We start from the raw sequence: 18,017 nt of genomic DNA on the forward strand, positions 1-18,017 counted from the left end.
GGTTCTAGTGTGGTGGCACTTCTTTGGTTTTTTGGTGCTAACCTTGCTCGTGTTGGTGGTGGATGGAGGTTGTGGCTTCGTGTTTGTGGTTTTTGGCTGCCTTCCCCTGTTTTCTGTGGGGTGTTCCCTTACGGGTCTTGGTTGGATGGAAGGTTTTTCTTGGCACTTTTCCATTTGGTTTTGGTGGTGTAGCGTCCTAAAATTGTGACACTTGCAATTTCAACTGCATTTCGGTCTTCACGATGGCGACGCAACACGGAACTTGAATGGAGACCCCGAAACTTGTCCGCGACATCAAAAACTGCATTTTTCCAGTACCTTGGCCTGATCCTCCTTGCACCCTGCTGTCCTGGGAGGTGGGACCATGGTGCCCAGCGCCCTAGTCCTTCAGGACTAGGGCACCTAGCACCCTGGTCCCCCAGGACCATGGCGCCTAGCGCCCTGGTCCCTGGCCCTATTTTGGGCCCGGTCTTTTATGGGGCTTCGGGTCTTTATGTTTGCAAATTAGAAAATAATCTTTCCTGGTCGACCTAAGGTCGGGAAAATCAGTCTATCAGCCCTAATTGACAAGTATATAAACTACATTTTCCTCTCCCATTTGAAAAGATGGAAAAAAGGCAGAAGCGATATTCAAACATTCAAACATTCAAGCATTCAAGCATTCCTTCAAGCAATTGATCATTATAAGTCTCCATTCAAGGCTAAGTGTTGCATTCAAGACAAGGATTCAACCATTGAAGAGGAGATCACATACCACATACAACATACAACATACAACAACATCTATACCTTCGCATGTAAGAATACAAACATTCCTACAACAAGGTACTAGTACTTGTTTTACATTACAATCATTTACATTTACAGCAATTTCTCATTTCTTGGTTAATTCCAAAACCAGGGTTTGACCTAAGGGAAAACCCCTAATCCCTAACCCCCCAATCGTGTTCACTTTTTTGTGTGTAGGTTGCAGGTACGTGGCTGAAATTGAAGATCTGGAATCCTTGTGCAGAGACGAATAGATCCCCCTTCGTTTCGCAGATTTTTCGGAGGACCGTGTGCACTCCGGGCGCCATCGTCCCGTCAACTTTCACTCAAATTTGTAGGACAACACCGTCTCGACATTTTACTGCTAATTCCAGGTCCGCAGCTTCATCCTATATTCCTATCTCTGTTTATAAGTGAATCTTTCTCACTTTTCATGCATTCCTAGCTTAATCCTTCTATCTACATCTTTACAAAAGAGGGTAGCCTTGCTGTTTTAACCCTTGAAACTCATTTAGAATCCAATCTTGCATTATGTGGGATTGGATCTCATGGGTTTCAACTCCTCTTTTGAATGTAAAGTCTCCCCCAAGTGAAAACCGTCAATCCTAGTGACCTCCCTTCTCTCTCCTCGGAGTTGGAGAGGGGAGAGCAACTAGGGTTCGATTTTTCCGCTTTACATTTTGGTGAACCTGACATGAACATCCTTTCTGATTATTCATGCTTAGATCTGAAAATTGGCTTCCTTGATTACATTCCCATGTTTGATCTTTTGCAAATTTTAGAGGTTAATTGCATGAAAACCCTAAATTTTCTTTTTGGTAATTGAGCTTGTGAAATGTTTTATTGTTAATGCTTGTTTCAGATCTACCCTTCTACTGCAAATTATCAATTCATATTTTTGCTTTAATTCTGAAAATTAAGTGGTTAAGTGTCAAAACCCTAATTTTTAAAACCCTCTCGATTCAACCTTTGACTGATAATTTCACTGACCAAAACATTTCCAAATCAGCTGTAACTTTGGATTCCGCAATAAAATCACAATATCTTTCATCCCTGAAAATTTGGAAAAAAGTTGCGAGGATTGTGTGCACCCCAAGCGCCATCGTCCCCGACATTTTTTTCAAAATTTCGGGAGCTAGATCTTACTGTATTTTTCTGCTAAAATCCAGAATTTTGGCTGATTTTATCAATTACAACACTTTCAAAATTAAGGTCAAAGTTGGTCTAGGGATTGCTTGGATTAAGGCTTCTAATCATTAAAAAATTGGTGAAATTGAAATTGTGTGTCAAAATTGTGTTCTTACTGTCCTAAATCTGAAAAGTGTGTTGGCATTCATTCGAAATTTCAGTGCTTTATTCAGATTCTTGCAATTTGTGACTTTTGAAATTAAGTGTTTAAATGCAACAACTTTGATTTCCACTTTCGAAATTGAATTTTGCGTGAAATTGAGTCAACTTTTAAATTTCAAAACTTGCATTGCTTTTAATATTCCCTCTAAGTTCATAAAATTCAAAATTTCAGTTTCCCTCTCTTTTTCAAAATTCAAATTTTGCATTTTTTGACAATCTTGGTAGGGTTCAATTTTGAGATTGCAACTTTAATTTGGCCTATCTACAGATCGTAAAATCACTCAATTTTTTTAGATTAGCTTTAAAATCATCATAACTTTCATCCCTGAAAATTTCAGAAAAAGTTGCGAGGACCGTGTGCACCCCGAGCACCACGGTCCCTGACATTTTTTCTGAAATTTTGGGAGATTGTCGTGATTGCATTTAACAGCCTAAATCTAGGAGATTGGCTGATTTTATTGAAATTTGCTACCTCTAAATTCAAAATCTTCTCTCCCTCTTTAGTTCATGAGTTTTACAACAATAAGCCCTACTTACACTATTCCCGTTAGACGAAGCATTAGAATTAAGCCTTTCCAAGGTTTAATTACTGAGGAGATGGAACCTAATTTGAATAGCCTTTTTAACGAGGACACCGGTAATTCCTCTAATCCTCCTAATGATGAAGAAGCTCTCCATGAGGTTTCTGTAGAACAACTTTCAAAATTGGATAACCAATTTGATGATTTTCAACAATGGATGTCTCAAGAGTATCCCGATAGTCAAGCTCTTTCATTAATTGAGGGTCTAAAACGTATGGTTCAAAGTGATAAGAATGGAATTGATATTTTGCGTGGTATTGCACACATTGTGGATTCGAATGTGATTCCTATGAAGAGTTGTGCTGAAACTTTAGGTTATACACAACCTCCCACTCAAGTTAATCATTCTATTCCGTTGACAACTTCTATTGCTAGCATACCTACCTTTACATCAAACATAATGACTACTTCAATACAAGACGTTCTGCCTATGATCACCAGTCATGGGGGCAATCCTCCCTCTTCAATTAACCCTCTTCCTTCATTCAATCCAACTTCTTCATTCATTCCTTCAATGAGTGTCCCTATTACATCTCCACAAATGAACATGACGCAAGGGGGCAATTCATTTAACCATTCCATTCCTCCTTGTGGTGTTCCTCCTTTCCAATCATCTCCTATGACTAACTATCATAGTGTCCCGCCACCTTACTCTCAATCAATGCCTTCTTTCAATACCATGATACCTCCATCACAATCTAACACGTCTAATATGAATTCTTCGACTGAAGCGACCATTAACAATCTTGCACGAACTGTCTCTTCTTTACAGCAACAAATTGCCTCTATGAATCAATCTAAGTTTAGTGTGCCCACATTTGATGTTGCGAGCCCACTTTCTCTTGACATTGTTCGAGCTATCCCTCCTAAGCATGTTGAAATCCCGCATTTGGAGCTTTATAATGGTAAAGGTGATCCTCTAACACATGTTAAGACTTTTCAAACAATTTGTACCGATTTTGCTTATGACCAAAGGTTGCTTGCAAAACTGTTTACTAGAACATTAAGAGATAAAGCCCTACAATGGTATTTCTTGTTGCCCTCTTATTCTATTACTTCTTTTGAACAACTCGCAAATGCTTTCATTCAACAATTTCAAAACAATATAAGTCCTAAAGTTACTTTGATTGATTTAATGCATTGTAAACAAGGTGTTAAAGAAAAACTGACTGATTTCATTGGTAGATACAAGCATTTGTATGCTCAAATTTCTTTTCCAGTGCCTGACAATGATATTCAAAGAATCTTTATTTCTAATTTACAAAAAGATATTCGAGACAAACTTCTATTTTCTGAGTTTACTTCTTTCCAACAGTTGTGTGCAACTCTTCACAATTATCAACTGACTGTGAGTCAAATGGAACAAGCAAATCCTATGGCTCCGAGTGATAAGGGTGATAGTAGTCAACAACCATTTGGAAAGTTTAAACTGAATAGAGAATCCATCAAATTCAATGAAAACATCATCAACAACAATGTGAATGCAGCATCAGGTGTGCCTCCTATTTCTAAGTTTTTCAAGAAAGAAAGAAAGTTTACTCCTTTGAATGAATCATTGCATAGTATTATGAGTAAGTTATTGGAACAAAATGTGCTTACTCTCCCTCCTGTAAAGCAAATTGATCCTGCAAAGATTAATTCACCCTATTTTGATAACAAATCTTTTTGTCAATTTCATCGTCAGCCTGGGCATGATACTAAAAAATGTTTTTCTTTAAAGGGTAAAATTCAAGATTTGATTGATAATAATACTATCTCTGTTTCTGGAGTGAATGATAAAGGCAACACATCTGTAGCTCCTCCTAACCAAAATCTTCAGATTTTTACTGATCCATTACCTTCTCATACCTCTAATGTGATTGAGACTAATGATTCCTCTCTCTCATCTGATGGTCTTGTGTCTATGACTCCGAATGTGATTAACTTTGTAGAGCAGCAAGAAAACCCTAAAGAACCTTCCATCACATTTGATTCTAGTGAAACTATCAGGGCACTTGATGGTCCTTTATACATAGCTGCAAAAGTCAAGAATACACCTTGCCGTGGAGTGCTTATTGATCCTTCTTGCATGGTTAATGTTATTACTAAGGAATTTCTTTTTACTTTGCAATTGAATCAAGTGATCTATGACAAAACAAATGTGGTTGTGAAATTAGTTGATGCATTTTCTTCTCCTGCAATTGGTTCTATTACATTACCTATTGAGGTCCATAACAAATCCCTTGATGTGAACTTTGCTATTATTCCTTCGTCCGAACAATTTCGTGTGAAGCTAGGCTATCCTTGGCTATCTTCCATGAAAGCTATTGCTTCTCCTATTCATAAATGTTTGAAATTTCCCCATAATGGTGAAATTGTTACTGTCAATCATAGTCTCTTTAAACTAGCTGAAAGAACTTCTAGTGTTCCTATTGATTATTTCTGGCCTAAACAATTCCAATCTCTTCCACCGCGAAGTGATCATCTTTTCAAATCTTATCAAAAGTGGAAAACAGATATGATCCTATCTCTAAGTGAACCTAGAACACCCAAACTTGACATTCCTATCGTTCTTGAGAAGGAAGTTCTTCCTTTGAAAGATAAAACTAATGTCTTTCCTCAAGAAGATTCCCAACCCATCCCTATGGATGCGACTGTGTCTATACCTAATAAACTTTCTAAAAGTAGACCTATACCTCCTCGTCATGATGGACTTGGTCTCCTTCCTAAACCAAATATTCCTCCTTTACATGGAGCAGTTCCTCCTCCTTCCTTTTATAGAGAAAAGAGACCTTCCTCTTCTCCTATTATCCAGCCTAAGAGACCACAACCTAAACACCTAAGTGATAAGGATGAGAACATTCCTCCTCCTCAATCTTCTCCACTTCCTACTAAGACTAGACGAAATCGTTCTGCACATGAACGTCGACGAAAGCGTCGTCTTAGAGCTCAAGCAATTGCCTCTCAAACTTTGCAATCTCCAAAAACACCTTCAACAAGCATTATTCCATCTTCTCCAAAATCTCCTAAACATAAGATGCATGATGATCTTGATCCCATGCGAGTTAAAGATCCTATTTTTATAAATCTTGATGATGATATAGATGAAAATGTTATTCATGATGAAAATGTTACTTCTCTTGCTTCTGATAGTGAATATGAACTTGTTGATATTGATAACCATTTATCTAACGAATTTTCTAAAGCACTTATCCTAGCTCCTAGACAAGAACAACGTGGCTTGGAACATGAACATAGCCCTTGTTTGGATCTTGTGATAGCTCCATCTGCTGTGTTGAATGTTCCTCCTCTAGCATGTTTCCTGCCTTCCCGAAACATTGATCAACAAGATCGGGGGGTAGATGACGTGCTAGACTAGTTTCATTAGCATAGCAGATTCTCTCCTCCTCTCTTTTGTTACTTCTTCTATATGTTCTCCTTATTCTTCTATTTGTTGTCCTTAGTGTTGTCTACTTGAGGATGATGCAAAGCATTGAGATCTCTTTTGGTCTCTCTCATGTTGACTCAAAAGACACATGTGTTCCCTTCTTCTAGGTGACCTTCCTTGATTGGGGAATGAAGAACAATTATGCATACATACATATGATATACATGAATTATCATACAGCATACTGACCCCAAGGAAAGCGAAGGCACCTCGTGATTCATGTTTTGTGTCTATTATCCTTGGGTTTATCTCACACTTGGGGGCTAAATCTTTGTGATAACGTGCTCCTTTCCCTTCTCATTTCTTATGTGTATCACTACCTTAAAGAAATCACCCCCATTGAGGCATGTGCGATCACTTTAACATAGGGGGGCATACACCCCGTTTATCCCTTCGGGATACTTGAAAATTTCTTGGCGAACTTAGCTTTGCCTTGAAAATTTTTGGTATTTCTCTTACATGACTCATAGTGAGGGAACCTTACTACTGACAGTCATGGTTCTCCCTCGTGATCTTCCCTTTTACTTTGTCAATTGAAGTCGTAAGATCCTTAGTCCACTGGGGGCTTGGCGTATCTTGCCTCCTTGACGTGGTGAAAGTCTTTCAATGTTGTTTCCTTGTACTTCACCAGAAGTATGAGCGTACGCTTATACTCCCGCTAAAGTGGGGGCTAAATGTAGCGTCCTAAAATTGCAACACTTGCAATTTCGACTGCATTTCGGTCTTCACGATGGTGACGCAACACAGAACCTAAATGGAGACCCTGAAACTTGTCCGCGACATCAAAAACTGCATTTTTCCAGTACCTTGGCCTGATCCTCCTTGCACCCTGCTGTCCCGGGAGGTGGGACCATGGCGCCTAGCACCCTGGTCCTTCAGGACGAGGGCGCCCAGCACCCTGGTCCCCCAGGACCATGGCGCCCAGTGCCCTGGTCCCTGGCCCTATTTTGGGCCCGGTCTCTTATGGGGCTTCGGGTCTTTATGTTTGCAAATTGGAAAATAATCTTTCCTGGTCGGCCTAAGGTTGGGAAAATCAGTCTATCAGCCCTAATTGACAAGTATATAAACTACATTTTCCTCTCCCATTTGAAAAGATGGAAAAAAGGCCGAAGCGATATTCAAACATTCAAACATTCAAGCATTCAAGCATTCCTTCAAGCAATTGACCATTCTAAGTCTCCATTCAAGGCTAAGTGTTGCATTCAAGACAAGGATTCAACCATTGAAGAGGAGATCACATACCACATACAACATACAACATACAACAACATCTATACCTTTGCATGTAAGAATACAAACATTTCTACAACAAGGTACTAGTACTTGTTTTACATTACATTCATTTACATTTACAGCAATTTCTCATTTCTTGGTTAATTCCAAAACCGGGGTTTGACCTAAGGGCAAACCCCTAATCCCTAACCCCCCAATCGTCTTCGCTTTTCTATGTGTAGGTTGCAAGTACGTGACTGAAATTGAAGATCTGGAATCCTTGTGCAGAGACGAATAGATCCCCCTTCGTTTCGCGGATTTTTCGGAGGACTGTGTGCACTCCGGGCGCCATCGTCCTGTCAACTTTCGCTCAAATTTGCAGGACAGCACCATCTCGACATTTTACTGCTAATTCCAGGTCCGCAGCTTCATCCTATATTCCTATCTCTGTTTATAAGTGAATCTTTCTCACTTTTCATGCATTCCTAGCTTAATCCTTCTATCTACATTCTTTACAAAAGAGGGTAGCCTTGCTGTCTTAACCCTTGAAACTCATTTAGAATCCAATCTTGCATTGTGTGGGATTAGATCTCGTGGGTTTCAACCCGTCTTTTGAATGTAAAGTCTCCCCCAAGTGAAAATCGTCAATCCTAGTGACCTCCCTGTTGGGTCTCAAATCAACAGATTGGATGGGTTCTAAGGAAATGCCAACTCCTATGATCAAACCCTCCAGTTGACTTGGCCAACTTATAGAGTGAACCTATTAGTTACTAACTCCCTCTCTTTAGGCTCTGCAGGACCTAGGCGGGTATACCTATTCACTAAATGTCTCTAATAAACAGTGCTTTTTATAGCAGATATGTTATTCTGTTCTGATGTCTCCTGATCTTGAAATGGCATGAGTTCCTTGAATGGAGATATAGCAGACGAGTTCAAGATTGTTATTTCGCTTTGTGTTTCTTAATTACTCCTGTAGCTGTCAAAATAACTAATTGTGAAAAGAAACGATGAGTATAACTTGAGATTTAAGCCAGTGCCTTCTTCATTGCATGGGTTACAGAGTCATTACAATTTTCTTCAGGACTTATAGTGCGAATCTGTGAGACAGTTTTTTAACTCATCCCTTATGAACCTGTCAGTTACTATTTCTTTCAAAACCAAATAAATGCTTATATTATGTGCTGATTGAGTGAATTTAACCCTACCCTTAAGGGACCAGTCAATTAAGCTTTGCAGGGAACAATTACAATCCGCAAGCAAAACTTTTGTTGCAACATTATAACATAAAGCATAGATTTAATCTTAAGAATATGAATAACCCTATCTTTATCAGATAATATCACAGACGATTGCCAAAGGAAAATGAAATAATCCACAACACATATGCAGGGAAATAATTGATCAAGATTTGTATTCCATTGAAGTTCGTACACAAAGACTTACAGGCTGTTGTTCTTTCGCTCATAATCCTATCTAATAATTATCTCCCTTACATTACAAAAAACATTCTCATATATATATGAGGACGCAAGCTTTTCATGAAGAGACACGACTTTTCAAAATATTAGTCGTCAACTCGAGTGTTTCTAAACTTAAGCAAAAAGAGATTCAAAAGTCCCAAATGATGAATGTAATCATCGTCTTTGAATGTTCTGATTCGAGGCGTTTGCTTTTTTAATTCATCCCCTAGTGTCAGGTACTTAAATATCATCTGGTTGACGGTAGGGGCCATATCCTTACTCCGATCAATTTCTGACAAGGCCCAATCCTTGACGCTGACAAGCTCCTTTCGCAAATCCTCCAAGGTTATTACCTCTCCTTCCTTGTAGACGGAAGGCATTCCAACGGGTCTTTCATCATCTAATTCTTTTAGATCTCTTCTCAGCATATCTTCGAGTTTGACATGATTATCCATATACGCGTTACCCTCAGCCTTTTCTTCTGGCGTCATGGAATCGTTATTGCTTAGCACCCCCTGCAATCGTGTTTTTAACCGCTCATGCTCTGTTAGCGCTTTTATGGTTCCATGGTAAACTATCCAATATGGTTCGACCTGTAAGAGCATGGTGTTAAACCGATGTCCTATGATGTCATTGACCAATTTGTCCATTTTTTGCTGGATATTGTCTGCACATTTATTGGCCTTCTCTGCCTGATATTTCCAGTATAGGGCATCAGAGACGTCATCCAAGCTGCGTCCTGCAGGGTATGAGGTGTATTCGCTGATAGGAGTCCCCGTTTCTAATTGCAATACCTTTGCTTGCAGCTTCTGGTTTTCCTCCTTGGATTTTTCATATAATCCCTTGTATGTAATGTTTTCTCTGACCAGAAACTCTGTCTGGTCCAAGTTCAGTCTTGCAACATCCAGGTTGAGCTTCGCAGTGACCCTAGGATCGGTCTTTCCAACCTGATGAACCATGAGGTGCCCAAAGGTTTCTTCTATATCCACAATGATTGGCCTCTTCCCTTTTGGATATAGTGCCCACTGTAGGAGAGCCTTTTTGTCTGGATCATATCCAGAGCCTAGGAATAGTTTATCTACCTCCTGGGGCAATACCTGCTGATTCAAATCTTGTTTCTTCAAAAAGCCATCAAATAAGAGTGCTGAATTGATATCCCAACCAGAGAAGATGATCACACCGGCCTCTTTTAATAATTTTCTCCCTTTTTCAGGAGTCATATCTTTCATGAGGACATCAATTTCATCCTGTAATCTCTTCATCTGTTCTTCCTCTGGTTTTCCAGCCATGCTTCGTTTGACATGAGCCCCTTTGTATTGATATAGAAATGAGAGGAATTCCCTAGAGGAGGCGAATCCATCATCAGCAATGAAGTCCTCATGCTCAGTCATTCTTATGTCAACAACATCTTTGATGTTGATTTCTCTTGTGTCCATGTTCATTTCTGTTTCGAAACCAGGAGGATAATCCTCTCGAGGAGAATCAGGTGGGATACTACTGGCGGTTGATTTTGGTGACATGTGAGCTAGGGGCTGACTGTCTCTTTCAGTATTAATGAAGCGAAGGAATTGTGAAGGAACTCTGTGCATAATTTCAGCTTCATGTTGAAGCAGCCTTTTAGCTACCTCCAGAGGATCTTGGAGATTCCCAATTAGGTCTCCATCTATCATTCCCCTTGCCCTTTTCCATTTGTAGGCCTCCCAGACTAACTCACTCTTTCCTTTCAAAACTTTGGCCTCCTCTCGCTCAAGGTTCTTAATTAGGTCGTCTGGCATTTTGGCCATATGTATCCCAGCTCTGAGTTTCTGTGAGGCTCTTGCAGCTTTTATATATCCTTCGGGATCAAAATTCTCCCTAGGCTCACCCAGAGTCATGCCATAGTAATTTAATTTATTCTGTAATAAATGATAACTCTTTGAACTTTTGACAATGAAATCAGAGAAAACTAATAGACCTGGAACAATAGATTGTTTACCAAAATCAGTTAAATGTTTAGCACTGGCAATAGACAATTGCCTTATAATCTCCAAGCTAGCCACTCTGTCTGGCACCGTAATTGGAAGCATGTGTGGTTGCCCTTCATATCCAAATACTCTTATCTCCGTGTGATTATCATGGCAATACCAATCACCCCAATTGTGTTCAATCTGTGATTCTGGAGAGAAATCCTTTGGCCTGAGGAACCTCTTAATTTCAGGGGACAAAGTATAATCCCTGCATTGTCCAAAAGCTGCACTGAGAGGTTTCACAAAGTATTCTTGAAAATGCCAATATTGGTTGTTCATAAACCTCTGGTCCCATGCTGATACCCACAACTGAACTGGCTTCTTCAGACCATTCTTATCATAGGACCTGATGCTGAACTCATCTGGCCAGAAGTTAATTTCTTTTCCACAATAAAGAAGAATATGCATTAACATGGAGTATAATGAAAAATGAACATTCACAAGGTCTCCTTTCATTTTTTCCAGCCCATGATTCAAGGTATCCGCAACATAAGTAGCAAAATCAAATGACCTAGGGTCTTTTGATTGAATATCAGCACACAAAACCATAATCCCAACATCCATGAGTGGATGAGCCTCTATGCCTAGTACTTGGGCTGCAGTATAATACGTATATTTGAAATATGGATGGAAGTGGTTGACATCAAATGGCACCTTGTCACTCTTGCCAAACTGAACAAATGACCCACCCACTTTTGGCCTGTGAACAGGTAGCCTCCAAGTCCTGTAGATATTTTCCAAACTAAAGAATTCCTGTGAGAGTTTCTTCATATCGATGCTTTCCTCGACTTCCCAGTCAAGATCAAAAACCATATCAATAGTCTGCTTGTTGATTACTACCAATGTATTCCCTCTGTAATCACATATGGTTTTAGTTCTCGGGTTGTAGCAATTTACCAGAGCTTTCATTAATTCTACGTCTACAAATACATTTGGAACTACTAACTTGCCTAAGTTCCTCTTCCATAGATTACTAATGGGTTCGGGTGCATCCCTTCTTTTGTAACCAAACAAAAATAACTCATGCCCTCTTATCTCAGTCCAAATGTCTCCTAGATTTTCAAATTTGTCCTCTAATCCTTCCTCTTCACTTTTAATCTTCTTGGACCTCACACTAGACGATGGACACTGGTCTAATAAGTCCTGAGTCAAAGCTCTCCCTTCTTTCTTCTGTCTCTTGGGCTTCTCTTCAGGGTTTAACTCTTTTCCTTTCCTACTCCTTTTAGAAGAAGAAGACGAAGGTTCCATAGTTATAGTAAATAAGAGAGACAATACTTACTTGGTAAAATGCTCAACTCTTCTGGTTATCGTTTGCAAATCTCTGCAAGTTCTTCACAGCTTTCAATCTCTTAGCATCGATCTGATTCTTACGAAAATTCACTCAGCTTAACTGTAATTGAATGGGCAACTTGTGTATAGTTAATGTTCTGCATCTGTAACGGCTACTCAAGTGTTTTAAATTTAATTGTAGATGTGACACTTTTCAACTGGGTCTTTAATTCCTTCGCGGGAAGTACAGTCCGCTCAAAGTGCGCGCGTTTCAAATTATCGATGAAACCCTTACCTTCGGCCGAGTGTTTGAATCTTCCATCGAAAGCTCATTTTCTTCGATAATACTGTTTCGGTGAAAAACTTACGTCGAGAAGCCGCTTTTAAGACTCATCGAAATTACTTTTTCATCGATAGTCTCCCTTTTCGACAAGTTGCTCGTGAGTTTCATCGATGCCATACTTTCGATGAGTTTCTTTCTTCGATGAAGGCTTATGAGTGTTCATCGATATCTCCTTTTTCATCGATATCCTTTTTATCGATGAAACAGCTCTTCTTTTGTTCGACGCCACGTTCATCGATGAAACTTGCATTTCGATGAATGTCTCTTGAGTTTCCTCGGTAACGACATTTCTTCGAAATCACCTTTTGCCTTTTCGCCTTTTGCTTTTACCTTTTCGATGAAACATGGGGTATCGATGAGCGGTTTCTTGCGTTCATCGAAGGTAACTTCCTGCCGAAACACCTTTGCTTAGCGCTTTATATGCCCTGTGTCGATGAAAATGCTCTTTCGATGAAACCTCTCCTGCAGTGCTCGACACAGCTTACTGGCCGAAATATCCATTAGTCTTCATGCTTATGGAAACATATAGTATTATTTTTTCATTTTTATTATATTTTTTCTTTTAAAAAATAGTGCTCAACAGCGGCTCTGACTGAGGATGAAGGCATTCTGAACTATGCCTTCAAGAATCCAGAATCTCTGGTTTCGCAGATATGATGGTATTTACAATGGAAACGGATCCTACCCTACTGTACAGGTGATGCGGAGTGCTTCAGGAGAAGAAGTTCTTTAAGAACTGCCCATGTACTGGCAATTCTTGGACCTCCCCTGTCGCATTTTGGAGCAAATAAGAATCCTCCCCCCCTTTGTCTATGATCACATATGGGCCGATCCATAAGGCTTCAAATTTACCATGCTTGCCTTTGTCTTGACTCCTGGCATTCCACATTAAAACCCAGTCTCCTACACAAAATTTCCTGTTAGATGTCCTCTTGTCATACAACCTCTTCATTTGATTTTGAATCCTGATATTTTGCCTTTGAGCTTCTGCCCTGACTTCATCAAGTTCTACTAGCTGCATTATTCTTTCTTGTGATGGATCTTCAACATCTATTTCTTCTTGAATCATAAATCTATGTACAGGTAGAAGATTATCCAAAGGTAGTCTGGCCCTTTTGCCATAAACCAATTCAAATGGAGATTTTCCTGTGGATCTTTTCATAGTTATCCTGTCTGCCCATAATGCAAGATTCAACTTTGAGTCCCATGCTTTTTTGTTCTGCCCCAGCATCTTTTTAATGATCTTCAGGATGTTCTTGTTGCTTGATTCAGCTTGCCCATTCCCCTGGGGGTGATAAGGAGAAGAATGTGATATCTTAATGCCATATTCATCACAAAAATTGTTGAATTCTTCTGATCTAAAAGACATACCATTATCTGAGATGATTCTTGCAGGAACACCAAACCTAGTAATAATGTTCTCCATTAAGAATTTTATCACCACCTTGCTAGTGGCCTGTTTGGTAGGTATTGCCTCCACCCATTTGGTAAAATAATCTGTAGCAACCAATATCCATCTGTGTCCTCCACTGGATTTTTCTGATATTTCCCCTATAAAGTCAATTCCCCACTGTTGGAATGGTTCCTCAGTCAACATTGGTCTCAATGGGAGTGATCCTTGATACTTTGTTTTGCTTGAGAACTTCTGACAAGCTTCGCATTTTCTGACATATCTATAGGAATCATTGAAGACACATGGCCAATAATATCCGGCTCTCAATATTTTATGTGCTGTAGTCTTAGCTGAGAAATGGCCACCACAAACCCCATCATGCATTTCATGAAGAACCTTGTCTGCCTGGTAGTTGTCCAGACACAATAACAATATCCCATCTCTATTTTTCCAGTATAAGTCCCCATTTATAATCACATACCTTGCTGATTTTAACTTCAAAGCTCTCTTCTGACTATCGGTCATAGCATCTGGACACTTTAAGTGCTTAAGGTAATACATGATATCAGTGTACCATGATGTTTTCTCAATACTGAAATTAGCTTCTTCCCATCCAACCTGATTCACATCAGACTCTTCAATTTCAGTTCCTGTCATGAGTTTGGCCAGTCCTTGTCCTTTGATAACCTGTGAAATCTTAAGCTCAATGTTAAATTCTTGTATCTGATTGATCCATTTGCATCTTTTGCCCGTGACCTCAGTTTGTCTGAAGATATCTTTTACTGCTGCATTGGGAACATAAGCAATAACTTCAGCCCCTACTAGGTATGGCCTGAATTGTTTTACTGCTTTGACCAGAGCATAGGCCTGTTTTTCATTTATCTCATATTTTACTTCTGAAGGGCTTAAAGACTTGCTAAAGTATGCAATGGGCTGCTCATATCCCTCTGAATTTTTCTGTAACAACACTGCTGCTATAGTATGACAAGAGGCAAATGAAAATATCATAAATGGTTTGCCAAAATCTGGGGAAATTAGTACTGGTGCCTCAGAAATTGCTCTTTTAATAGCCACAAAGGAATCAATTGCTTCTTCAGTCCAGTCAATTTTTGCCTCTTTCTTCAACATCCTTACTATAGGTTTCACTATGTCTGCGAAATTCAAAATGAACCTTCTCACAAAATTAATTTGTCCCAAAAATGACTGAATGGCTTTGATAGTTCGGGGGATGGGAACCTCATTAATAGCTGCTACCCTTTCAGGGTCAATTCTCACCCCCTCCTTGGATACTATGTGTCCAAGTAGTTTTCCCTCTTCAACACCAAAGTGACATTTCTTGGGATTCAAGGAAATTCCATATTCTAAGGCTCTTTTAAATATCTTCTCAAGGTGTTCACAGTGATCATCAGCTTTCTTCGAGTACGCAGTCAGATCATCTTGGTATACTACCATGATTATGTCAATCAATTCTGCAAAAGCCACATCCATTGCCCTTTGGAAAGTAGCTCCAGTATTGGTCAATCCAAATGGCATTCGTGCATAGACATAAGTGCCCCATGGAGTTGTGAAGGCTGTCTTATATTTTTCAGTTTCTCTAACTTTCACCTGATTGTAACCCGAAAATCCATCCATCATGGACAGCAACTCACACCCTGTTACCTTCTGCAGCATATTATCCATGTTTGGCAATGGATAGTTATCCTTTAAAGATGATATGTTTAAATTCCTAAAATCTACACATAATCTAATATCCCCATTTTTCTTCCTGACTGGTACCAAGTTAGAAACCCAAGTGGAATATCTGCATGGTTCTATTATTCCTGCATCTTTCATCTTTATAATTTCTTCTCTCATTTTTGGTAGCAATGTAGGATTAATTGGTCTCTGTTTTTGCCTAAATGGCTTAGCTTCTGGCTTAAGTGGTATCTCATGTTGAAAGAGATCTTCCCTGTAAGCTTTGAGATCCTCATAAGACCATGCAAACACATGTTTATATCTTTTTAACAAGATTATCAGTTGTTGCCTCATAGTAGGAGTCAATTTTTTTCCAATAAAAACATTCTTGGGGGCTTCTTCATTTCCTAGATTGATTTGTTCAACATCACTTTCTTTAACAGCTGACCCTTTGGTTTCAATTACATCTTGAGCATTAAAAGTTCTCTCTAATGCTACCAGGCCTCTTGGTAATTTATTTGACTTCAGTTGTATAATTTCATGTCCAAATAAGGTCTCCTTACCTTCAGTTTGTTCCACAAAGTCATTGAAATTTATAGCTTGAGCCTGATAATGATCAGCACACTGTAAGAAGTTCAGCAGATCTGCATCATCTTGAAACACTTGCCAATTATACAAGTTGTCGGGAACAGATGGTCTCACTTTCATCTCCACTTCAGATATCCCAGTTAGCGTTATATCATTACCTTTTAGTGCAATATTTGCTAGAAAATCTGCCATGATGTTCTTTGATCTATCTATCCAGGTTATTTGAAAAGCATCAAAAAGCTCCATGGTATCCCATACAGCATTCCTGTATTGTTTCAGTCTTAAATGCTTCGAGGCATATCTCTCCTTTACTTGTGAGACTATTAGTTCTGAATCACCAAAGACACTTATCAACTTGATTCCATGTTTGACTGCTATGTTAAGACCAGTGAGTAGGGCTTCATATTCAGCTATGTTGTTTGTACATTCAAATAACAACTTGAAAGAATACTTGTAAGTTTCTCCTGTAGGTGAAATAAAAAGGATTCCAACCCCACTCCCTTCTTTACTACAAGACCCATCAAAGAACATCTTCCATATCTGACCATCATTTTCAGTTAGACATGACTCAATGGGGATCCACTCTTTAAATTTAGGTTTTGTCAACTGTACCTGGAAGTTGTCCATATCAGTTTGCAAAAAACATACTTGGTTCACTGTTCCTTCCATGTCTTCTATGATATATGTGGACCGAGGCTCCCTGTCAATTTTTATTTCCTGTCCATTTATTGGAATCGTAGCATAAGACAAATCCAGCTGCACATATCCACCAATCATATTCGACCATTGTCTAGACAACAACATTCCATAGTTTGGTGGAACATCTACCACCGTGATATCTGTTTTATATGATGCTTCTGGACAGGCTGCTAATCTGAACTCTACATTCTTCATGATACCAACCACTGGGACTGATCTATTGTCCATGGCATAGCATTTTCCAAAGGTAGTATCAACTTCCAATCCTAATTCTTTCATCACCCCAACAGGCATGACATTTATGGCTGCTCCTGAATCAATCATACAATTCTTTACCCTTTTGTTGTTTATCACCAAAGTGAGGTAAAATGGGTCTACTTGTGTTGGATTTTTAGTTATAGTGGACCCTAAGTATATAACTGGAGCCATTTGTTCATTACTGCCCCCTGTTGGGACTTCTCGTTTCTGTTCATTAACCTTCCCTTCTTGGACACCTGAAATCATTTCCAAAGTTTTTTCCCTATATTCAGGAAACCTCATGATTTCCATTAATGGGACAGAAACTTTTAATTGTGTTAGTGCAGCTGAGATATCAAACGAGGTAGATTGCTGTGATGAAAGAGTTTTTACCGTTTCTTTCTTTTGAACATCAGGACCCTGATTATCATCTTGCTTAGTCTTAGTTGCCTTATTCATTCGCTTAAGTGCTTCATTGTTTTCTTTCATGAAAAGACTAGCAGGTTTACCTTGTTCTGGATTCACCATCCTATTTCTTAAGTCATAAGTCCTCTTTGCTTGTGCAACAGCATAAGCTGTAATTTTTCTTTTCTCTTCTTCAGTAGGGACTCTGAGTTTGACACTTTCATTTTTGCTGGTGGTCACAGGTAAAACAGAGCACTGATCAATATTTATAGAGTCCGACCTTCCTTCTTGACTAAATGACATCATATTAATAGTTGAATCATCCACATGATCTTCATAGCTATCCTCCTCCTCTTGCAACCCTTTTGCTACTGCACACAAAGAGGAAGCGTGTGGCATATTGCAAGCATAGCACCACATGTCATCGTCTTGAGTATAAGTTACTGCTCTTTTTAAAGGATCTGGAATTTGTTGATTGTCTCTGTGGTTCCTTTCTATCGGTTTTCCATCCTTCCATGTAGTGTTATAAGGCATGTCATGTAGTCTAGGTCTCTCAGGACGGTAGTATTGCTGCTTCTCTGTTTTGTTTACTCTTACAGATAAAT

Source organism: Cryptomeria japonica, chromosome 9, assembly GCF_030272615.1.
Source record: "Cryptomeria japonica chromosome 9, Sugi_1.0, whole genome shotgun sequence".
Lineage (NCBI taxonomy): Eukaryota > Viridiplantae > Streptophyta > Pinopsida > Cupressales > Cupressaceae > Cryptomeria > Cryptomeria japonica.